The sequence below is a fragment of the Schistocerca serialis genome, chromosome 7 (assembly GCF_023864345.2).
Source record: "Schistocerca serialis cubense isolate TAMUIC-IGC-003099 chromosome 7, iqSchSeri2.2, whole genome shotgun sequence".
NCBI classification, from domain to species: Eukaryota; Metazoa; Arthropoda; class Insecta; order Orthoptera; family Acrididae; genus Schistocerca; species Schistocerca serialis.
The window spans coordinates 49,241,886-49,267,155 of NC_064644.1; the positions used below are offsets into that span (position 1 = coordinate 49,241,886).

At 43.9% G+C, this 25,270-nt stretch overlaps 1 protein-coding gene across 2 annotated transcripts in view; it reads right to left on the reverse strand.

Moving 5' to 3' along the window:
• Positions 1-25,270, reverse strand: part of LOC126412726 (myotubularin-related protein 6) — a 437,584-nt gene that overhangs the window by 304,021 nt on the left and 108,293 nt on the right. Inside the window, exon 1 of one of the 2 annotated variants that reach the window (XM_050082455.1) lies at positions 9,209-9,229. The exons of the other annotated variant lie outside the window; for it this stretch is intronic. The gene's annotated coding sequence lies outside the window, so the exon portion shown is untranslated. Of the gene's footprint in view, positions 1-9,208; positions 9,230-25,270 lie in introns of those variants that run through there. 2 annotated transcript variants of the gene reach the window in all.

The following is a 25,270-nucleotide window of genomic DNA, read 5'->3' on the forward strand; positions in this document are numbered from 1 at the left end:
GAGCTGAATAAAGTTGGCCGCTTACCTCAGTGTAAAAGGTAAGCAACACACGATATGAGAGGGGGAATGTTTTGTTGTTTCTCTTCCAGTACTGACAACTCACGGGCGTAAGCTAGTGTACCAAGCGACTCTGTGATTTAATTTTCACATAGAAGTAACATGGATTCGTGAATGTGCATCAGAGAAATGATACCGCATTTACAGCACGGAATATGATATTCCGTGAAGGTTGTTGTAACACACTGAAGAGACAAAGAAACTGGTACACCTGCCTCATATCGTCCCCGCTAGCACGCAGAAGTGCCTGTTCTGGAGTAACCACAAGCGCCAGGATGAAGATGAAGAACGCAAGAGAAGAGAAGCGGTGAAACGAAGATGGCCAACGGAGCGTTGATTACGATCGCACCACGACAGAAGCGGCATCTAGCCGAAGTGAATATAAGCGCCGCTCCTGCCAGCTTCGGCCGAAAATTACTGGAGAGGTTTCGGAGTTGTAGACTGGCACTCGCATAACAGTTATTACTGATCTCCAACCACTGCTTGTTTGGACACTGTCTATAGCGAAGAACATTACTGTCTGCATGTCGCCCATCGGTTGCGACACACGATGCACATACAAGTCAGGTACTGTCATTCTTGTTATTTGTAATAAAAATTATTAATGTGATTTTGCTTGAATTGTTGTATAGCATTCGGAGAACGGTGCCTCCTTTAAGCACACTATACGAGACGAGTGGGCAAGACCCCACAGTGCCGCAACACGACGTGGCATGGACTCGACTATTGTCTGAAGTAATGCTGGAAGGAACTGACACAATGAATCCTGCGGGGCTGTCCGTAAATCTACAAGAGTACGACGGGGTGGAGATCTCTCCTGAACAGCGAGTTGCAAGGCATTCCAGGTAAGCTCAATAATGTTCACGTCTGGGGAGTTTGGTGGCCAGCGGAAGTGTTTAAACTCAGAAGACTGTTCCCGGAGCCATTCTGCAGCGCGCGCGGTGTGCGCATTGTCCTGCTTGAATTGCCCAACTCCAACTGAATGCACAATGGACTTGAATGGATTCAGGTAATCAGACAGGATGCTTACGTACGTGTCACCGGTCAGACTCGTATCTAAATGTATCAGGTGTCCCATATCACTCCAAATGCACACGCCCCACACTATCACAGAGCCTCCACCAGATTGAACAGCCCCCTGCTGACATGTAGGGTTTATGGATTCAGGAGGTTGTCTACATATCCGTACACGTCCATCAGCTCGATAGAATTTGAAACGAGACTCGTCCAACCAGGCAACATGTTTCCAATCATCAACAGACCAATGTCGGTGTTGACGGGCCCAGGCAAGGCGTAAGGCTTTGTGTCGTGCAGTCATCAAAGGTACACGAGTGGGCCTTCGACTCCGGAAGTCCATATCGATGACGTTTCGTTGAATGGTTCGCACGCTGACACTTGTTGATGGCCTAGCACTGAAATCTGCAGCAATTCTGTCACGTTGATCGATTCTCTTCAGTCGTCGTTGCAGGATCTTTCGCCGGCCGCAGCGATGTCGGAGATTTGATATTTACCTCATTCCTGATATTCACGGTACACTCATGAAATGGTCATACGGGAAAATCCCCACGTCGTCGCTCTCTCGGAGATGCTATGCCCCAACGCTCGTGCGCCAACTATAACACTATGCACAAGCTCATTTGAATCTTGATAACCTGTCATTGTAGCAGCAGTGACTGATCCAACAATTACGCCAGACACTAGTTATCATGTATAAAATTTGCCGATCACAGCGCCGTATTCTGCCTGTTTGCATATCTCTGTATTTGAATACGCATGCCTATACCAGTTTCTTTGGCGCTTCAGTGTTTAATGCAATATCTAGAAGAAAAATTATTAAAACATTTAGTTGACATTTGTGATTGTGTTTTATATTGCGTAAGATATTTAAATGTAGTACAATTGCTGTTATTAATTATCCTCTCGCACAAACAACACATCTCGTCAGTCAATTACACTGTCGCAACTCTGAAGTCGCCGAGGGGGCAGCAATAACAAACAGAACAGTCGACACGAGATTTTTCGAATGGTGCCGATTTTTAACGATGAGTACTTGGGGGCGGCCATTTTGTAGCGCCCTTACTACAGATTGTAGATTGGGAGCTCACAAGATACTAATTTATATAGATTACCAATTAATAGTGAGATCGGTACATATGCAGTAGAAGGTGGCGGCCCACAAGTCTGTATTGGCTCTTTAGCAAAGGTGTTTGACGACCACTGACAAACAGCTGTCTTTCCGTCGCTCCATTTGGGAATGAAACAGGAAATGAAATGAGTGGTGGTACCTGGTACCCTCCGCCATACACCATGGACGGCCTGAGCGCGCGCGTTGGGTGGCTGTGTGTGTGTGTGTGTGTGTGTGTGTGTGTGTGTGTGGGTGTGGGTGTGTGTGTGTGTGTGTGTGTGTGCAACTTGAGATTAATCAGATCTGAATATGATCATTAAATGTGATCGAAACCAGTTATCACGAGTGACTAAGTCTAACTGGGACTGTTACAATAAATATTTTACGATTGTTACTTTACCCAGAGAATGATCAGCAATAATTAGTTTCAGTACATATTTATACGCTATACTACGCTTTCATTTACACTATGAATAATTTTAATTACACAATGTATTCGAAGAACTGTCTGGTCAACCAATATTTCTTCTCAAGTCGTTTCAACATGCGTGTAACGAAACTCGTCCTCTTACTTTTGTGTTCTCATACGGAGCTTCCAGAGGTGATTTTTTTTCGTCAACATGATTGTTTCTGTTTTCTAAAGTGTTGACAGCTTCCGTGTCTATGAGAATGCTGCTGGCTTCACTGCTGCGCTGTGAAGTTTAATATTTTGCTCTTCATCAGATCTATTTCGTACGTTTGCCTTTTCACCCTCGCCATTCTTTTGGAATCATTCCCAATACGTTTTTAAGTTTCTCCAATCTAAGCCTTACTTGTTTAGTACCATCTTTTTGGTAGTATGCTAAGACGGCGAAGTACTAAGCAACAGCTTCTTTCAGTACTTTTTCTCATTTTTGACTTAACTCCAAGAACGTTCTCTTCTCTCTTAATCCTTGATCCTTCCAGAACCCCCCCCCCCCCCCCCCCCAAGGTTCCCATAATTTTCCCCAAGGTTCCCATAATTTTCTTCGGAATATTTTGTAGCCCTCTTTCCTGGTGTCCATCTTTACCTCAAAGGTCGACGATTTTCCCGATGAACTTCGCGTGAGTCAGGATATTTTTGTGACATGCACCACTGTTCAGCACTGCACCTCTGACACGCGGTACAATGCAGAACGTGTTACCGAATGACAAGCTTCAGCTTGGGGAATTTAAATCTGCCGTACACAACACGAGATTGCTATCGAGCTGTCAATATCGCTACCCAGCCTGTGGTTTGGCCGAATGAGCTGACAAATGCAGGCGCGATCACCGCCTGGGTCGCTTACAGATGACAGTTTCCATCTCGGCTTCCACATTAAATCGAGGAACGAAGCAATGTCCGTGAAGGAACTCGCCAGCGGCTACTGGCAAAATGCGGACTGTAGCAACATCACAACGAATGTACATCACATGTCCACTTGTCCATACAGCGGTGTGTTCTCCTAAACCAGTTGTTGATAGAGAGTGGCAAAGATATTGTCATGAAACGGTGATGACATTTGTCAATAGCAACTAGTATCAAGCAAAAAGAACCCTCTGGGCAACTTTGCCATGCTCCACGCGACTTCATTCGAGTGTGTCAGTCGGTAGGAGCGTGTATCTGCAACAAATGTGATAGAAGAGAGTCAACGTTCAACTTCTCTTTTATTCGCAATTGAGAGGATCACCATAATCCTCTAAACATTGAGTTTTAATCCACATCTGGTGCGGCTTCCACAATGAAATCTCTTTGAGAAGGATGACACAACGAAATCCTTTACGGATACATAAAGTGTTCTCACTTAAAAGCAACACTGCTCTTCCGACCACACCAGTAATAGAAATACTTTCTTGATGATATTTGTTATGTTTGCATTAGGTCGTGCCTCAGAGTTTGCCAAAAAACGTATGTCATGGACTTTAGAATGAGATAAAAGTGAGCTTCAGTGATGAGAAGAAGCTTAATGTAAATGGACGGGCTGGATTTCAACATTATTGGCAAAATCAGGGAACAGAGCAACAGGTAAGAATGGGCAGAAATTTTGATGGTGGCAAGTGGATCTGGGTAGTCATCTGCGATAAAAGTAAGTCGCGCATTGCTTGGTCGAACACTAGAATGAACTCTAACATGTACACTGAGCCGCTGGAGACAGATATGGTTATGATCTATAAGGATCTAGCGAACTGAAGTCTAATGTTCCAACGACATAATGCATCTGTGTATGTTTCTAAAAATGTCTCTGAGCACTATGGGACTTAACTTCTTTGGTCATCAGTCTCCTAGAACTTAGAACTACTTAAACCTAACTAACCTAAGGACATCACGCACAACCATGCCCGAGGCAGGATTCGAACCTGCGACCGTAGCGAACGCGCGGTTCCAAACTGTAGCGCCTAGAACCGCTCGGACACTCCGGCCGGCTGTGTATGTTTCTGCCACAACCAAATGTGGTTTAAAGATAAAGATACCGATGTCTTGCCCTGGCATGCACGTAGCCGGGATATGAATCCCGTGGGAAACCTTTGGAGAATACTTGCAAGGCGTATTTATCGCAAAGGAAGGCAATTACAGGCCGTATGTGAGCTGAAAAGTGCGATACCAAAAAAGTGGGTGACAAACCCTAACAAAATCACTGCCGAAGTGGACTTTTGAGATAATTAGGAAGAACGGAGTTTGAACAAAGTACTAACAATGTAATAAACCAACACGGCAATGAATGACTTTATACCAGTTTCCACCCATAAAATGCGAACGTCTTATTTTGTTACTCCTGTTATGGAAGAAACTATATAATGCTGTCATTACGGTATGTTTCATATGAACCTACTACTTTCATAATAAATTCGGTATCGCGTGCTAGAGACAACCTTGCCTTTATACTGATTTCCACTACTGTATTAGCCCGCTCCCATCTCCACCTTCTGTCGTTCACCCCTGTCACCTACGGCCCGTGGTGCACCACAGTTGTTGCGGCGCCGGTATTGGATGGCGCACTTTTGCAATGCGCGGTATACTTTAAGCGCGATGGCATGGGAACAGTTTACAAACTTATCCGTTTCGGAAATGCTTCAACCCTTGGCCCGAAAGCCAATGATCATGTCCTTATGAACGTCAGATACAGAGCTTCGTTTCCGCATTACGACACAAACTGTATTGCTCCCTCCCCCCCCCCCCCCCCTTTCCGTCGACACGCTTTATATTCGTATACTCTCCACTGTTAGTGCTGTGCTAGTGTCTTCTGTGAGTGGTTATTGCACTTCGAGGTCGACCATATGCACGGTCGCAATGTGTCTGGACTGTGTAGTAACACTGATAGTGTGGAATTGCGGCCAAGCCAGCTAATTTTGTGTATTTTCCACAATAACAATAACCATTCTGTGTGTATTACAGACACTCGCTTTTCTGACTGTTACAATAAAAGTTAGTACAGAGATTGTAAATACAGGTGAATTCAAAGAAATCTTATCGGCAAACTAGGCACCAAACACCAGTAGTGGCTTAAATAAGTACGGCAACCTGTTGCCCATGCCCGGTAAAAGTAAGTCTTGCGGTCCGCTCATGATGCAAGGAAGAAAACCACGAAGGATTTTGCATAGTTTTCTTGCAGAAAAAAAGTTTCAAAACAACCATTTAGAAACATGAGTTGGTAGTTACGGTGCTTTTCAGGGTTGACTGTTAAGCTGCGTTCACGTAGTCGGTCATATTGGAGCGCGGGAACAGGTTGCGTCGTGGCCTACGTGTAATGCTTGTCTTCGGGTAGCGCTCTTTCCAGCAATTGGTCTGCATTCGTCAAAAACATGAAAAGATATTGGATCATCACCATTATTGGTATATTTCAAACATTACAATGAGCAGTACAGCAACACAGACTATCGAAGTATTAGTTACACATGACCAAAAACAACAACAACAACAACAACAACGCACTCAAAGATTTTTAACGAGAGGAAAATAGAAGAGGAGGGCATGATATTTAATGAACAAGGCCACGCATACTTTTTTGTACAGTATAAAAACGCTGTTCAATTCGTGGGGAAGGTTTTTTTATTTTTTTACGGAATACAGAACAAGACACTGCGAATGTCAACAAACGAACAAGTACAGTATTTGTCCCTTATAGGTGTAATACTGACATTAGCCATTTAACATATCTCTCCCGCAAAGTTATGAAACAGTACGTATTCTCGATTTTTTTCGTTGGAATTACTCTTTAAGTACATTCAGTATGTTTCTTTCGCTAAATAACTATACATACACATTAAAGCTAAAACCTAACAATTTTCCTAGAGGAACAAAGGACTGTTGAATTTTAACTTACATGCAGGAGGTAGTGTAAAATTATCAGCATAATAAACGGCGCTAGCAAATGTAAAGTATTGTACACACTACTGGGGCATTCAGCAAGAGCTGTGCGCCACTTTCGCCGGAATAATGTTACTCAGTAAAACTCCCGACGTCCTAAAAAAGAAAGGAACGTAAACGTTCATTGATACTCTTATGTGTGATCAACGATACTGAAGAATTAGACCAAATCAAGGTTCGAATTTCAGTATCTTTTCTAGATAATACAACTAATATTGAGCAACAATATACTATCGTCAACTTTCGTCTATTCTTGTAAAGGGGCGTAGTTTCACCTACTGGGATAGTCATTTTTGACATAAGCGTGCTTACGAAAGTGAAAATACCAAGTCAACATATGACATGAGTCCTAAATTCTGAGACGGCTGCAACTTAGAGGAGCAATTCTTCCAACACGTCGATGTGTTTTGCCATTCGTGCACCAAGGTTCGTTGTTGAGTACACCATCGCAAGTTCTCCAGTCTGTGATGCAGCGTCAAGGGTAACCGCAGTCATGGTCTCCGAGCTGATAGTCCATGCTGCTGCACATGTCGTCGAACTGTTCGTGCATATAGTTGTCTTGCAAACGTCCCCATCTGCTGACTCAGGGATCGACACGTGGGTGCACGATCCGTTACAGCCGTGCGGATAAGATGCCTGTCATCTCGACTGCTAGTGATACGAGGCCGTTGTGATCCAGCACGGCGTTCCGTATTACCCTCCTGAACCCACCGATTCCATATTCTGCTAACTGTCATTGGACATCGACCAACGCGAGCAGCAATGTCGCGATACGATAAACCGCAATGCGATAGGCTACAATACGACCTTTATCATAGTCGGAAACGTGATGGTACGCATTTCTCCTCTTTACAAGAGACATCACAACAACGTTTCACCAGGCAACGCCGGTCAACTGCTATTTGTGTATGAGAAATCGGTTGGAAACTTTCCTCATGTCAGCACGTTGTTGGTGTCGCCACCGGCGCCAACCTTGTGTGAATGCTCTGAAAAGCTAATCATTTGCATATCACAGCATCTTCTTCCTGTCGGTTAAATTTCGCGACTGTAGCACGTCATCTTCGTGGGGTAGCAATTTTAATGGCCAGTAGTATAGTATTTTCACCATGTACATTTATCTTTAGCATTTTAGTTATGGGGCAAGGCGTCCATCCCGTACAGAGCTGAATTACACTTCCCGGCAAACATAGAGACATTTACAACTACTCTAGGTGTGGAGCTTCAGCCGTGTTCCGCACTTTTTTAGTCAACGTGCAAAAGATTTATTCGTGGAGTAAAATAATAAAAAAGTGAGCACGATGAGGTGCAAAGCACGACACGATGTCGACCGGCCGCAGTGTCAGCCCCGGCCACAGGTGTCTTTTGGCTGCGGCGTCGCACCGTCCTCCCGCCCGCTACTAGCTTTCGAGACTCGAGAGGGGTACTTCTCATTGCAGCTGCCTCTCAGTTGGCATTGTGAGGCTAAGTGCACCATGTTCCAGGACTCACAACAAGTTTCCATATCAGTACCGGGCATTTAACTCGGCTCCCACATGGCATTCAGAAGCGCAGAGGGCTCTGTCCCTGGGGCACCTATATAGCGAAATCATGAGATAACTGGGTAGTGTAGGCTCTAGCAAACGCTGTGCTCATTCCCCCCCCACCCCCACCCCGGCCTGTATGCGGTATCTATGCGGAGTCGGTATGCTGATTTGCGGATTTGGCCATGCTAGTGGTAGTCGGTGACCGAATGTCTCTGCTCTCGCCACCTCCTATCCACAGCAATGGAATTCGTCTATCCCATCGGTTTGCGTTTAGAGCTCCCCTCAATGAAAGTGTGCTAACGTTTTCTAGATGTTCATGAATCCTGCAACAGAAGTGGGGCATGGGAATCAGCCCGGTATTCACCTAGTTACGCTGCGCTCGCAGGTACGAACCGTGCCTCGGGCTTGGATGTGTGTGATGTCCTTAGGTTAGGTAGGTTTAAGTAGTTCTACGTTCTAGGAGACTGATGACCACAGAAGTTAAGTCACATAGTGCTCAGAGCCATTTGAACCATTTCACTTAATTATACGTGAGAAACCGCTTGAAAGTCACATCCAGGCTGACCGGCACATTGGCTCTCGTCCTTAAACGACGAAATAATCCCGAAAGCAACATGCTAACGCGCTAGGTTGTCGCAGCGGGCGGAACAAACACATTGCGGTGATAATATTGCAAATTGTTTGGTCCATCTGTTCGGGAGACGCGCTGGTAACATGGCAAAAACTGTGACACTCCATGACGGAAGAAACGTGTTGATGAAGAAGTAAGATTTCACCAGGTTTTTTCGGTGCTAACCTAAAAAACTACAAAACTCAAATAGAAATATTTAAAACTTACGTAATATTTCACTGCAATGATGTCAGAAAAAATTATATGGAACTTTGGCGGCAGTGAATAACACATTAAATTTAAATTCTGGTCTGATGGCCATCTGAAAATATATTTTCACCGCATCTCGCAAGCCCTGCAGTCTTGTTTTGGAAAGCAAGCCTTTTCTTCCCTTTTTTTTCGTAAACCTTTCCTCCATGTAATTAGGAGCGTACCTGCGACACCGGAGCTTGTTTAAGACCCGCGGCGCGCATCTTCCCAGCGCCTGGTAGCAGACTGTAAAGTTCTGAAGGCTTTAGTGGCGGACTCACTCGAGACGCGCGATGTCATCTCGACGGGCGCCTCCTTTGTTCCGCCTGGCCACTTTCATCCCGCGCCGCAAGCGACGTCCTGTTGTGCCGCGGAGAATGCGGCCGCCGAGTCTTTTGGAGGTGGCTTAATCGATGCAAAACAGTGAAGCTGCGGCGTTACGGCAAAGTCGATGTCTGCGTCGACCCAGTGACCCGGCGCGAAAGCTCACTTTGTACTCGAAATCGATACGGAGCCGGCAGCGCGACGACGTTGCCAAGTCGCTGACCGCGGAAATCAGCTGTGGCCGGCTGCCGGACGCTGACAGCGGCGGGGCGGCGTCGCCCGTCAAACACCAGCCGCACCGCAGGTGGATTTACTTCGGCCGGCAGTCTCTACGACCAGCACGTCCGGAGTTAAGTTTCTCCAGTGGCCATCTTACAATAACCATTTAAATAGACCCGCGATCTGCACAGCTGCTCATGGAGTCATGTCCCCAACAATATCAACAATTACCTGTTGTATCACATTGTTGTTGTTGTTGTTGTCTTCAGAGACTGGTTTGATGCAGCTCTCCATGCTACTCTATCCTGTGCAAGCTTCTTCATCTCCCAGTACCTACTGCAACCTACATCCTTCTGAATCCGTTTAGCGTATTCATCTCTTGGTCTCCCTCTACGATTTTTACCCTCCGTGCTGCCCTCCAATACTAAATTGGTGATACTTTGATGCCTCAGAATATGCCCTAACAAACGATCCCTTCTTCTAGTCAAGTTGTGCCACAAATTTCTCTTCTCTCCAATTCTATTCAACACTTCCTCATTACTTATGTGATCTACCAATCGAATCTTCAGCATTCTTCTGTAGCGCCACATTTCGAAAGCTTCTATTCTCTTCTTGTCTAAACTATTTATCGTCCATGTTTCACTTCCATACATAGCTACACTCCATACAAATACTTTCAGAAACGACTTCCTGACACTTAAATCTATACTCGATGTTAACAAATTTCTCTTTTTCAGAAACGCTTTCCTTGCCATTGCCAGTCTACATTTTATATCCTCTCTACTTCGACCATCATCAGTTATTTTGCTACCCAAATAGCAAAACTCATTTACTACTTTAAGCGTCTCATTTTCTAATCTATTTCCCTCAGCATCACCCGATTTAATTCGACTACATTCCATTATCCTCGTTTTGCTTTTGTCGATGTTCATCTTACGTCCTCCTTTCAAGACACTGTCGATTCCGTTCAACTGCTCTTCCAAGTCCTTTGATGTCTCTTACAGGATTACAATGTCATCCGCGAACCTCAACGTTTTTATTTCTTCTCCATGGTTTTTAATACCTACTCCCAATTTTTCTTTTGTTTCCTTTACTGCTTGCTCAATATACCGATTGAGTAACATCGGGGAGAGGCTACAACCCTGTCTCACTCCCTTCCCAACCACTGCTTCCCTTTCATGTCCCTCGACTCTCATAACTGCCATCTGCTTTCTGTACAAATTGTAAATAGCCTTTCGCTCCCTGTATTTTACCCCTGCCACCTTTAGAATTTGAAAGAGAGTATTCCAGTCAACATTGTCGAAAGCTTTCTCAAGTCTACAAATATTAGAAACGTAGGTTCGCCTTTCCTTAATCTTTCTTCTAAGATAAGCCGTAAAGTCAGTATTGCCTCACGTGTTCCAACATTTCTTCGGAATCCAAACTGATCTTCGCCGAGGTCGGTTTCTACCAGTTTTTCCATTCGTCTGTAAAGAATCATGTTGGTATTTTGCAGCCATGGCTTATTAAACTGACAGTTCGTTATTTTCATATCTGTCAACACCTGCTATCTTTGGGATTGGAATTATTATATTCCTCTTGAAGTCTGAGGTATTTCGTCTGTCTCATACATCTTGCTCACCAGATGGTAGAGTTTTGTTAGGCCTGGCTCTCCCACGGCTGTCAGTAGTTCTAATGGAATGTTGTCTACTTCAGGGGCCTTGTTTCGGTATCCGACTATGAATCGTATTGTGTAACTACATCGCTGTAACAAGAATATCACAGTATTGATGGTTAAGGGGCGTAGTATCATGAACAATGAAACTGTCGATGCTCTCTTAAAAAGTGTCTCATCCACAAAGGAACGAAGATGTACGAACATGCACCTCCTGCAAGACGTGCGGCAGCAGATCAGAACCTGTGGAACATTAAGTGGTGCCTATCGTACTACAGGGGTGAAGACATTACGCAGCTACACTACCAAGCATCCCAGCGCGATCTTGGTATGTAGAGCAGACAGTTTCTGGTCACCATGTTCCGCCTCCGCTTGAACCACGGGCGTTTCCGACTGCACAGGCAACTGACTGACTCATCCTTCTGTAATTGTGGCGCGGAGGAGGACACCGACCCTATTATTTTCGGCTTATCAACTGCGATACCAAACGACAATGGAATTGTTGCAGTGCTTGGTGCCTCGTGGACGACAGCTTACTATCAGAGTGAAGACACTAATCGCAGCTTATTATGTGTTACTGTATAGACATATATTTAACTTTCTGAACTTATCATAATTTAGTTGTTATGTATATAACCAACGTAAACATTTTGTGATAGTCCTGGCTGTATATTTGTAACATACGAGTATCGGATGCTGGGTGAGGGGATCTGTCTGAAGGCCTCAATCAAATAAAAAAAAAAAGAACATAATAATCAAACAGCGGACACGCGTAAATAAGTCGTGTAAGCTTTGCGAATTCGGCTTCTCTGGCCAAGCTGTTGCCACTGATAGTGGCCGTAAGTCGAACTGACAATGAAAGCTCCAGATCTTTATGCTGCTACAGCTGTTCCCCAGGTAAGTTTACACTTAAGCTGCTCTGGTATCTGACGGATAAATCTGTGTTTAACTCCTCGTCGCTAAAATGTCTTTCGAGAGCGAGCAAACACTAAGTTTGGGGACGGAAACCAACCATGTCCTTTCCCAAAGAAACCATCCCATCAATCTAGGGAAACCACGGAAACTTAAATGTGGGTGGCTGTGTGAAGACTGTAACTCTGGTACTCCCAAATTTGAGACCAATGGCTGTAACATTGTTCGGTTCTACAACTACATTTACATATATTTTGCATAAGTAACCCTGAGTTGTGACTGGCGGAGGGTACCTTGCATACCACTGTTGCTTTCCTTTTTACCATTCCAGTCGCGACTGCTGCGCGGGGTCACTCCGTGATGCAAAACACCCCTACTGTAACGTGTTACGAGATGAATAAATCCGTGATGCTTCTGCACTTACAAAATGAATCTGCGACGAATTGGGTCTCCTCTACTTCCTCTATAAATAGTCTGGTACGAGTCCGAGACTGACGAGCAACATTCGTTTGGGCAATTTCCCGGTATCGACGTTGAAAATTCGATATAGTAACACTTAAAAAGGTGAGTTACATCTACATTTACACTTCACAAACACAGCGTGCGATGAACGACAGACAGTGAACTGTCTACTACTTATTCCATTCGCGGAGTGTGCATGGAGGTGTACATTCGAGGACACATTCTTCACGGTTTGTCTGCAAATGTGAGCATCGTAGTAGGTATTCCTGAGACGGAAAGTATCTACCTAGTAACGTCTCCGAACTGGTGAACATGACAGTGAGGATTCACGTTGGCTAAAACCCTTGGCGAACTACACAGTTCTTCTGGGACGCTCATCGAACTCCAGTGACAGATGCTGCAAGAGCTGAGTTGAGAATCATGGAAAATTTTATTCATAAAATTCTGAGATCGTGGGTTGCATGATGAGTAAGTAAACATGTTTCCTAGTCATGCGAAATCTTTGTGTAAGAAAGTAGGAGGAAAATGTCATACGGGGCCTCATCAATATTCCTTCTTTTCGCTTACCATTAGCGATTGGAAGCGGGGAGGAGTGCCGGGTTGGGTTATGTTAGGTGTTTGGGGAAGAGACCAAACAGCGAGATCATCGGACTCATCGGATTTGGGAAGGACGGGGAAGGAAGTCGGCTGTGCCCTTTCAAAGGAACTATTCCTGGAATGCATGAACACACGAAGTACAGTCCACCACGTTTATTGTAATGTCGACACGTTGCGGGCGAATTCACGCCTAATCAGCAGTGAGCTCTCTATGGCTGAAGATTTCTTATTTTTTCCAACAAGACGACGACGACCAGGTATCTAGAATGAATAAAGAGAAGGATACTTCCATTCTGTTAACCCAATGTAACAAGATGATTCCTGTGACATCGTTGTCGCCGAGACTGACTGTGTGAAAAACCATTAACAAAGACCTGTATCGTATTACAGTACTGTTCTACTCTCTTGATACGAGGTGTCGAAAAAGGCAGGGAAAGTTAGGTAAAGTTACTTACTTATAAAAGGTGCGGAAAGCTGCTTCCACTGTGCCGTTTACGTAATTGAATACGATGAACCATGTTCTTAAAAAAATGTAACGTTTTTTCGAGCAACTGCAGCAAGACATAATTCAATCCCTTTTTGCATTTCGAGATTAGTGTAAGGGCGAGATTTATAAGCAGCATTCTTAAAACATCGCCAGAAGAAAAAAAATCAGGTATGGCAAATCAGTTCACCGAGGGGGCCACAATCCCTTCGAAAACACTTGTCCATGAACACACTGATCCAAGATGTGCCATTGTGGTGCTATCTGTATGAGCCTCAGCTTTATTCTGCTGAAAGCAAATTTACGAGTAGTGTAGCTGGTTTTCAGATATACTGTTTACAAATTATTGCACCATATGTATGCAGCGCTCACTGTTCACTGTGCCATGAGAGAATGCGACACGATACACCAAAAACGCACTTTCTGGGCGTATTGAGGAGATTTTTGTAGCTCAAATGGATTTTCCAATAGGGTACATTCATGAATCCTGTTCTTTCACAAATCGATCAAGATGGAATGTGTCTCATAAGATCTAAACAAATGATTGAGAGCTTCCTTCTCCGTGGGATCCATAGAATACCTTTAATGTGATGTAATGTAGTGCGCCACCCGGCGCTACAGGCGATACGAGGCGCAGTAAGGAAATTACGCAATTTCCATTTTGAAAAACGAAGAAACCGCTGAACAGTTGATTAATCCACAATCTTTTATTGTGTACACGATCAGTTTCGGAACACTTAACGTTCCATCATCTGGTGTAAAAAATAAAAGGACCAAATCATCTGACGTCATCCTCACTCCAATGCTGACGCAGAACCAAAGGTTCCGTGTCAAAAGGACGAAAGAGAGAAAAAATTCCATAACATCCGTTCCCCCGTGCTGCGTGACTGGGAACACAAGCAGGAAAGCTATGTAATAGTAAGTACGAGTACTAGCCTTGAGTGAGTATGACATAGTTTTTCTGTTCGTGTTCCGGTAGCGCAGCACGGAGGAATGGTTGTTATGAAATTTTTGTCCCTTTTGCTCACATTGGAGTGAGGATGACGTCAGATGATTAGGTACTTTTATTTTTTACCCCTGATGATGGAACTTTAAGTGTTGCGAAACCTGACGTGTACACAATAACAGATTGTAGACTTAGCAACTGTTCTGCGGTTTCTTTCATTTTTCAAAATGGCCTTGTACAGTTGTTGCTTCCCCCTAAGAAGGATTCTTTGTATACAGTTTCCGTTATCTTCAGGTAACAACGCATCAACGACACAAAATCTGTACGCATGCGTCTTGAAATACTTGCACAGTTCCCAACGTAACGAGCAGATGCTTAGATAGACTTTTCACGGACTTCAATGGACTCAAACAATATGCAGGTTGCACGTTTGTCAACGTCACTGGTATTAGCACTTTGTGTCGACCACTTTTGGCTACATCTGCTTTATTTCTTGTCTCCTGGAACGTACAGCCACTTGACGGCGGAATTACTTTGTGTATTCTTACCATTCTTTTCTATGAAGACATTCAGTCTCGGCATAACTGGCACATCTAATGTAGTGGGTAGCAAGGAATACCTTCTGCTGCAGTGTGTAACCCATTTCTTCCTTAATAAAATATGCATCATACCTGCAACAAACAAAACAAAAAACAAAATCATTCATTAGGCTGAGTCACTTTGTGAACACCCAGTATATTATGCTACAGTTGTAAAATCAGTTTACGCGGCACCATACGACAAGGAGACTAAAGCAGTCTTAGTGACACACTGACATTTAAAATTTTACTGTGTTATCGTATCCATCCGAACTACTACTTTCCACATAAACCTGCAAAAATTACCCATATTACCATGAATTGTTTCATACTGCCCATAATTTCAAAGTTTCTTGCTTTATGTGTCACGCAGAGATTACGTGGAACGCATCCGTAGCAGACTGAACGCTATCAATAAACTGATTCTGTACTGAAACACCTTACTCAGAGCTCCAATTGTTGCGGTTTCGTACCTCAGAACCAAAGGTGTCGAAACTCCACTTGGATGTAGAGAGTTTCATTTATAAGAACAGCGTTCCGTGGGTTATTCCACTGTCAATAGGCAGTAGTAGTTTTAGTTTGTTCGGTCAAGCGGGAAAGGCAGCTAGTCATCTGTTTCGCGACGCATAAACACCTTCCCAGAAGTAGAAGTGAAAAGGAGTGTATTTCCCATCCGACTAAATTTATAATATTAAGATAGAACGCAATACCAATCAACTTTTTACGCGTCTGCAGCAGACTTTTGCATAGTGTTCACTGTCTAAAGGAGCAGTTTGCCGTTGGTTTAATGAGTTCAGTGGCGTTTCTTCGTCGCCCCTCGGGTTCTTCGTCATCTAGTGACTACAGCATACTATAAGACATGTAAAATTGAGTTATAAAACGCCCACATGTCGATGCGAGGCCATTCTGAATTGTCTGGGCAATGGTCACTCAAACGCGCGGAGGACCACTATGAACCATCCCGCGTTTTTCGAAAAACCGGAGACTTTTTTACATTGATCCTGCCTGGCGTATTTGCACTGCTTGTAAACCCGTAGTGATTGCTTGCATTCTAAGTGAAGCTGTTACGTTCTAAAACTATTTTGCAAAACAAAATTAATTAGTTCCCTGCATGGTGATTTTCATTCCCCTATACATTTCATTTTTTTACAATATGCACCGTCTGGAAACAAAACTACGGTTTACCCTGATTTGCTCCAACACGCAAAGCACATCGCTATGAAATTCATTTAGGATTCTGTCTTTGGGAAACAAAACTACACCTCTTTACTCTTCAGAAGTGGACGACAGTAACGAACACACCAAATTTGTTCATTAGTTCATACTTCTGCCGCAATAATCCTAATTTGACGTTCCTTAACACGAATCTGCACGAAGTTAAAGTGTCTCGTCTCCGAAACCGTCGCTAACATTAATTATTATTTACCAAATATTAATCCATCCTCATGCATAAGCTGATAAAATTATAAGCCACACTTCTGCTGATTTAGCCAACAGTAAATTATAAGCCACACTTCTGCTGATTAAGCCAACAGTATTTTATTGTTATAATAATAGAAGGTGACGCATACTGGTCGTTCATTAACAGTACCATTAGGTGCTACGTTGTATGGAGTGATTTGTGTTCTAATTACACCATTATAGCCACCGTCACTCGTTAAGATCTCAACGTTGTCCTGATGAGAGTAACAATTATTCTCTGATCATCATTCAAGTGCTATGCAGGATTGTAAATGTGTATGGAAGTGCAGAATAACACTTTGGTGATGAAAATGAATCCAAAGAGCTAGTGGACTCCTACAATTTAGATTGTACGCTTACGATACAGGGAAAAAAAGTGTTTCTTGCATCGGCCGTTTTACACGCCTAAACGATCAAAATTATGCCAAACTACAAATTTAATATTGTATTATCGACGAGTTCAGACTTTTTATATATGTAACGGTTAACCTATGATGTATTCTCTCAGGGGAAACGTAAAAATACTTAGCCATATCTTGATACCGCATCAATAACTGCACACTATATCATGCGTTAAGTATGGAGAAACGTCTATCACCTACATTTATGTCATTTGTTAAGAGGCGCTAGCTCAGACGAGCGTGGTTGGTAGTGAATTTGCAGTGGTCCATGATAAAAGTAGAATATCGCTTCACTGTTACGAGTAAGATAGCGCGATGGTTAGCACTCTGGACAAGCATTCGGGAATAGCTGGGTTCAAATACCCATAAGGCATCAAGATTTATGTTTTCCCGAACTCGAGAAAGAGAAGATTAGTGTTCAATATCCTGTCGACAACAGGTCGTTAGATTGGGAAGCAATTCGGCAGTGTTCTATTCAAATTAAGGTAAGTGTAAAGATTGGAAAATGTTCCAGAAAGTTACGATCAGTTATTGGGACTTAGTGAGGACCACATCTGACGAAGAAACATCCCTAGGGGCTGGAGAAATATGAACATCTATTCACTTAAGAGATCTTCGCTGCGGAGACAGTTAAAACAGGCGAACAACTGATGTCTACCATATCTGTCTTCTGAAGGGGAATGTCTTACAATCTAACAGCACATGGAACATAGCGACCATAAAGCATGGCAACTTTTGGAAACCCATAGCCATTACCAGACTAGACCTTCGGCTGACGTGACCACCGGAACCTTTGATTATACATCGCATAATCTGTTGCTAAATTACAAATCCAAAATAAGACCTGAAAGGATGAAGCTGGAAAGAAACACCGAAGAAAATTACTATCTTGTTTACCTTTTCAGTTTAGAGGAACTACAGGCAACCCAGCAACTCGCGAAGAACAACAAAGCTGCAGCCTAGATGATCTACGAGTATAAGAAATAAAAATATTCGGACCAAGCATTAGAAATTCAATGTTAAATCTAACAACTGGGCATCCATATTATAATTATCCAATTTGTTTAAAGCCTTGCTGAAACCTTGAAACGATCAGACCACAAGAAATTTCGACTGTCATATCTACAAAATATTGGATAGAAAGGTCTTGAACCTAATATCGGGACATGTAGCCGGACCCTCATTATACAGGCAGTATTTCGCCCACGAAAATCATGTTTCAGTGACACACTTAATCTCACTCAGCGCATACGGAATGGGTAAGAAAGAGGAAAAATTCCACGTGTGGCGTTCGTTGATCCAACAGTGGCGTATGACACAGCCAGCCATAGAAACTTGTGAAGGTTTATACCATCACTAACGACTACCGCGAAATGTTGTTCATCCAATGTCTACTACAGAATAAACGATCCTTCGTCACCCTAAAAAACACGGAAAGTCGATGGAGGATGCAAAAGAACGGTCTTCCTCAGAGCAAAGTGCTGATCTCACTGCTGTATAAAATCCACACCAATGACCAACTTGTCTGAGTACATATAAGAGTTTTCATTTATGCCAATTACACATCGTTGCAACTAAGGGAAGTACGTTTGAGAAGGTGGAAGTTATTTAGCTATGGCTCTCTAAAACATGGAAAACTACCATGACAATAACCATCGAACACTTAATCCAGTCAGAACACACTTCTGTGCGCTTCACCTGTTCTTCAAAAACAAACAGCCGACACTGTAGCATGACGGGTGCACAAATAATGGAAGTCTAACGAATGTCGACATTTATATGGTTTGCTCGTTCACTCGACTTCTTTTGACTGCTATTTGTTACCTCGGAGAACCAGTTCATTACGCTCGCTCAAACAAGTCTTGGAAAAAAAAAAGTTCTCGAATAAAATCACTTACAGAATTGTTTTCTACTATTCTGAAATGTCGACCTAATGTTTGGAAGCTCTGTCCGACTGAATCAATTCAGAATGGGGAAACCGGGGAAGAAAAGGTTAATCATCTTATTGCGTGTCTTACACAAGAAAACAAAGGAGTGCAAATCATTTTGTGAGGGGAGAGAGCTAAAAAAAAAGATTGAATTCCTGTTGAAAATTGTTACATTCGAGCGACTGTCGCAACGTGTAATACGAGAGACGTAGTCGCGAGTTGAAAATCAATATACGGTACGGAGGAACACACACTTCCTGACGTCGTGCAAGACCTTCCTCCACGTACGAATGCATGAGCAGACTTCGAGCCCCTATTCGTTACGCGCTTAGTGATTCGGTAATGACGTAAGGCGGATGAAATCCTAGCCTTGCGCGACGTGATCCGCTCTAGTCTGCTCGCTAGAGAGCGGTGAGCAGCGTCGAAGCCAGGAAACCTGTGACGCGGCTTTTCTGGTCCGGTGGAGCGCTGAGTCACCGCCACCCCGCCCCCCACTGCTTGGGCGTGGTTACAGTCCACTGCACGAGTGGGCTCTCATTTCACACGGTGACGGGAGGAACCCAACCTCCGGCAGGTGTGCAGCTCCACTGCGCACGCGACACAGCAGCAAGTTTCACCTATACTTGCGGAATTTTGATCGTAAAAACAGCAGCGAAAACATACAGTTCAAAAAAGGTTTTGCGCCAATCTCTTAACGTGAAGTGTTAGTGAGCTCCCTCTTTTTCTTAAAAAATAAATAAATATATATATAAAAAATTAAATAAAAATAAAAAAATCGGTATACCAAGCTGAGTAGCACAGAGGACTCGCTTTCGGGAGGATGACAGCTCAAACCGACATCCGGCCATCCAGATTCACATTTTCCATGATCTCCCTAAATCGCTTAACCCAAACGCCGGGATGGTTCCTTCGAAATAGTACGGCCCCTTTCCTTCCCTAATCCGAGTTTGTGCTCCGTTTCTAATGACCTCGTTGTCGACGGGACGTTAACCACTAATCTACATTATTCCGTGATTTATTCAGCTTTCAAATTTATACTGACTTTTTGATCACCCGGTAGGTAAGCCTTTATCACTCCTTTGACCACGGAAATCGCTACGTACTTTGAACTAAAGTAATGGGGGGAAAAGGAATGTGCATCCCCAGAGAAACTTAGTAGCGCACGCGGAGATGGCTATTTCAACCCACATGCCAAGTAACGCCTTCGCACAGTCAATCCGGCCTAACCATACATAGTTCACAGTACGAACCTTCGCACCGTGGTGCGCGAAGAAATTAGACATGGAAATTGTTCTCCGACGAATAGGCGGTTTCCAGAAAGAACTTTCACTCTGCTACGGGTTGTGCGCCCATTTGTCACTATCTGTCAGATTAAAAACGTGTGCCGGATGACGTTCGCAGGTAAATGCTCTACCGAATGAGCTACCGAAGCACGACTCTCGACCCGCGCTCGCAGCTCCACTTCCGTCTGTAGCAATTTCCTTTCGTCCAGAAGTGCTAGTTGGTTGGCTGGTTTAAAAGAGGGGGGAAAGGGACCAAACTACGAGGTGATCGGTCCCTTGTTCCTAATAAAACAATGCCACAACTGTGAGAATAAAACAGACGAGACATATAACACAAAACAGAAAGAAAGGAAAGACCACAAGAACGAAGGAAAGGCAACGAACACTAAAGGGAACAAAAGGGCAAGAAAACAACAGAGAGATGCAAGAGACAGTTAGAAGAGAGTACAACAAGGAAGCAGATTACAGTGGCTGGCCGACCACGAAAATAAAAAGGAAAAGCCAACCACCCTGCAACACGTTAGAAGCTTCGCCCTAAAAGCACTAGGGTGGAGGCCACAGAGGGCCGAAGGACATGCGCTAAAACTCAGATCGAATGAAAAAATCCACTCTCGCGGATTACAAGTAAAATCAAATCAGCCGATGAGGCGTTGTCTGCTAAAATCAATGATAACGAGTCCGGCAACCGAATATCAAGTCGCAGGGCAGCCAAAGAAGGACACAGCAGAAGAATATGGGCCACTGTCAACCGGAAGCCACACCGACACTGAAGTGGGTCTTCACGGCGCAGGAGGTAGCCGTGGGTCCCCAAAGCATGGCCTGCAGAGAACCACAGAGTCCCTGCGAGAGGCCCTCATCGAGGACTTCCACACATTCGTGGGCCCTTAATGGTTCGCAGTTTGTTGTGCGTACTGAGATTTTGCCATTCCGTCTCCCAAAGCTGAAAAACCTTGCGGTGTAATAACGAACGCAGGTCAGTTGCGGGGATACCCATCTCCACAAGAGAAGAATCGACCAAATGTGATAGAGTGCGCTATCTGTTGAGTCCGACTGAGCGTAACTGGGACAAGTTGGAAATTGCCGTGTTTCGTCGAAGTAACCTTCATCACACGTTGCACGAGCTCACGAGGATCGTTGTCGGAGAATGGGACAGGCTTTGTGGACAGCCTTCCAAGGGGAATCCAAGCACTTCCAATGCAGAGAATAGAGCAACAATGTACTGATTCTTGACCGCCACAAATTTTGAGGTCACAAATTTACAACGATGTGCACTTGCGAACAGACCGCCTTGGTATTTTGTTTTTATTTTAAAGTAAATTCACTTCATTTATTTTTAATTTCAGTTCCTGGTCTTCTTGAATCTGAATTCAGACACGTTAGCAGGCATGATGTAAGACTTTCTTTGTTCAATTCCTGTAAAACAGAATTAATTATTTGTGTGTATTTTCAGGCTGCCACAAGATTTTTCCGAATTCTATGGTCTTTACCAATCGTTACTGCTGCAGCACGATGGTAATTTGTTACGTAAATAAGTAAAGATCACAACAGTTTACTACACACTATCTCAGCAAAATTATCCAGATACCCTTTGAAATGTGGAATCGACCACTAGATGTCACAAGAGACGGACCCGCCATATAAAAGGTGGCGGGAGTCCTGCGTTGTCAGAAGAGAAACAGCAACAGCAGAATGGATCACGGACAGCAGAGTGAATCGGTCAGGAGAGCTCAGCGACTTCGAACGTGGACTAGGCTTTGGATGTCACCACCTGGGTAACAAGTCCATCAGGGACATTTCAATCGTTCTGAAGTTACCCAAGTCGATTGCTGGTGATATCACTGTGAATTTGAAACGCTAAGGGACAACCACGACTCTCGTACTGATGGACACAGACTGTCGAGCATAGCGGACAGCTGAAAATCGCATGAATTCAGCTGATGGACTCACTCGTTAGCTCCTAAGTGCTTTCAGCAGCCCAGCTAGCACAAAGAGTGTGCGTGGGGTATTAAAAAGATGTGGCAATCCGATGGACGGGTGTGACTGACTAATGCCTGGAGGAAGCTACCGTCCGTCATGTATATTGCCAACAGTGAACTACGGTGAACGTCGTGTTCGGTATCGGTGTGTTCTTTGTTGTTACGGTGCTGTCCCATCATTGCGTGGAAGGATATGAAGGCATTTTACAGCACTCTAGTGCTGTACTGAATATAACAGACACACAGTCCAGGGATTTTTTCACGTACTTATGTGAAGAAGCAAACTGTACCTGTGTATTTTACTCAGCAGACTAGAATTTACTATCTCGTTCTAAGGTTTTCTTTTCGTAAACTTTAGTCCATAGCCTTGTGTGCAGCGAATTTCTTGGGTAGTGTAGACTGGAGGTAGCGTAGGAGGCGAATTTCGATTGCACCAAGTCATTTCTTGGGTTAGTGTTACATTACTTGTGATACAGACAAAAACTTGTTGAAGATGGATAGGAACTGCATCTGCTGTGTACAGACGCAGGGCAAAACTAGCCACTAACCGTAAACAGCAGGGAGCTGTGTTGTTCATGGTCCACAGACTTCAGATTGCTGCCCTAGGATGCGGTAGTGGTGGGGCACCCGAGACGAATGCTTTCGCGCCTCCTGACATCATGAGAGTAAAATTAGAGAGATTCGAACCCACACAGAGGCTTACCAGCAATCTTTCTTTCCCTGATCCATATGCGACTCGAAAAGTAAAAAGGGGAAAAAAGTACCCTCCGACACACTACATAAGATGCCTTGCGAAGTATAGATGTAGATACAGATGACTTATTGTATCAGCATGACAAAGCACACGGTGATAAAGCAGAATCTGTGAGGCAACGGTTGGTGGGCAATAACACTCCTGAAATGGACTGACCTGCCAAGAGTTACGACCTGAAACCAGTGGAACATCTTTGGAAAAAGTTAGAATATCGACTTCACTCCAGACCCCAGCATCCAACATCACTGTACACTCTAGTTTCGGCTCATCAAGTAGAATGTGCTTCCATTCTTCCATAGCCATTCAGACATCACTGAAAGTGTCCTTCAAACTGTCGTAAGGGCGAGCGGTGGACACACCTCGTATCAATATCCTCTAATAGATGTCCGTACACTTTTGAGCAAGTAGTGTAATTAACATGGCGTACATGTTATGAAAGGCACAAAACTTCGTGTAAATAGGCGACTACGTTTTGAGGATTCTTATTACTCTGAGCAGAGAGGCGTATATTCAAATTAGGGAATAAAATCGTTTACAGAACTCAATTTCTTGTGTTTACAGTGATAAGTTGAACACAATCCCAGGTATAGACGAGTTGATAATGTCAGAGAAACCTAAAGTGGATGAATTTAAACACGTTGTAATTCCAGAATGAGATTTTCACTCTGCAGCGGAGTGTGCGCTGATATGAAACTTCCTGGCAGATTAAAACTGTGTGCCCGACCGAGACTCGAACTCGGGACCTTTGCCTTTCGCGGGCAAGTGCTCTACCAACTGAGCTACCGAAGCACGACTCACGTCCGGTACTCACAGCTTTACTTCTGCCAGTACCTCGTCTCCTACCTTCCAAACTTTAGCTTCTGTAAAGTTTGGAAGGTAGGAGACGAGGTACTGGCAGAAGTAAAGCTGTGAGTACCGGACGTGAGTCGTGCTTCGGTAGCTCAGTTGGTAGAGCACTTGCCCGCGAAAGGCAAAGGTCCCGAGTTCGAGTCTCGGTCGGGCACACAGTTTTAATCTGCCAGGAAGTTTCACGTTGTAATTTCTTTTTCTGTCTGTTTTGCACGTCTATCATATTATGACGATAGACTTTTGGCATTTAATCAAGAACCAGTACTCGTGTCGTTGGCCCACATACATATTTTTGTTTCTGTTCTTTTGACACTGAAACATTAAATCCGTCGCAGTTCCATATCCAATACAATTACGTTGGAGTTTCTCCTCTATTCTTGCTATTAAAATACTTTTCTTAGTTTACAAGTCCCACCAAACCATTCACACAACTATTACTTTAGCAACGCTTTCACTGTTTCTTCTGTGCTTATTTAATTAGATACGGGAAAGCAAGACCAATGCCTAATGGTTAGTTCGAAGGAAAGAAAGGCACCCCACAATACCGCACATGTAATAAGATTTTTTTTATCGCGTCAGACCTCTATTGAACACTGCGCTACCTGTTCAACTCCTTCACGACAACCAACGATTCAAGTCGACGGAGAATTCAGGCTAACACTGCCCGTAAGCACTACACGTATTTTAGCCGTTCTCATCCGTCTGTTCGTAATAGGCAGTTGAACAATCCAAAGATCTTGTTATGGTGTGGTGTGGTCCTTCTGGACGGATCGGTGCCTACTCTTGTTACCACTCTTTTTGTGACCATTGAACTGCAATCAGCTGTCTGTGCGACCTGTGGGTATAATGCCCTCATATCCATTACGTCAACGCTGCGACCGTTTTCAGAGTTCGAAAGATGGCGACAAGCTACATGTTCACCTCCTCTCTCGGCACGCTATGTTGTGATCTCAACCTGAAAAGTTCCAGTACAGCTAGACACACCCAGTAGCTACAACGCATTCACACGACTCATATGTGAGAATGCCTTTTTCCTGTACTGATGATAAGCTTGTGTAAGGCTGAAATTTTAATACATATATCCCATAAGCATGGAAATTAGTTTGGTCAAGGTCTTCACGGTGCATTAACTTTAATTTCAAAGTGAATATTATGAAAGCACTGCGGAGAGTATTTGGTTGCTGGATACGTTTGAAGCTATGATTTTATGGCTTCATTTATGTATTGTCATTTTTTATTTGTAGTTTACTGTTCCTATGTGAGTTTACATATTGTCATTTGGAGACATTAAGTGGAGCTGTGGACGACAGAAAATGGAGTGCCAGGTGGAAAATCTGTACACTTGCGACATATTATTCTGTCCGACTTCGACAGAGGGGTGACAGCAGCGGAGGCAGCCAGAAACATTTGGGCCATGTGTGGGGATTTTCTGCCCACGTTCAGGAAGACCTTAGTGATTTGACGAAGCTCGTTTAAACGCATTAATCCACAATGATCCACGTCAGTGTACTCGAG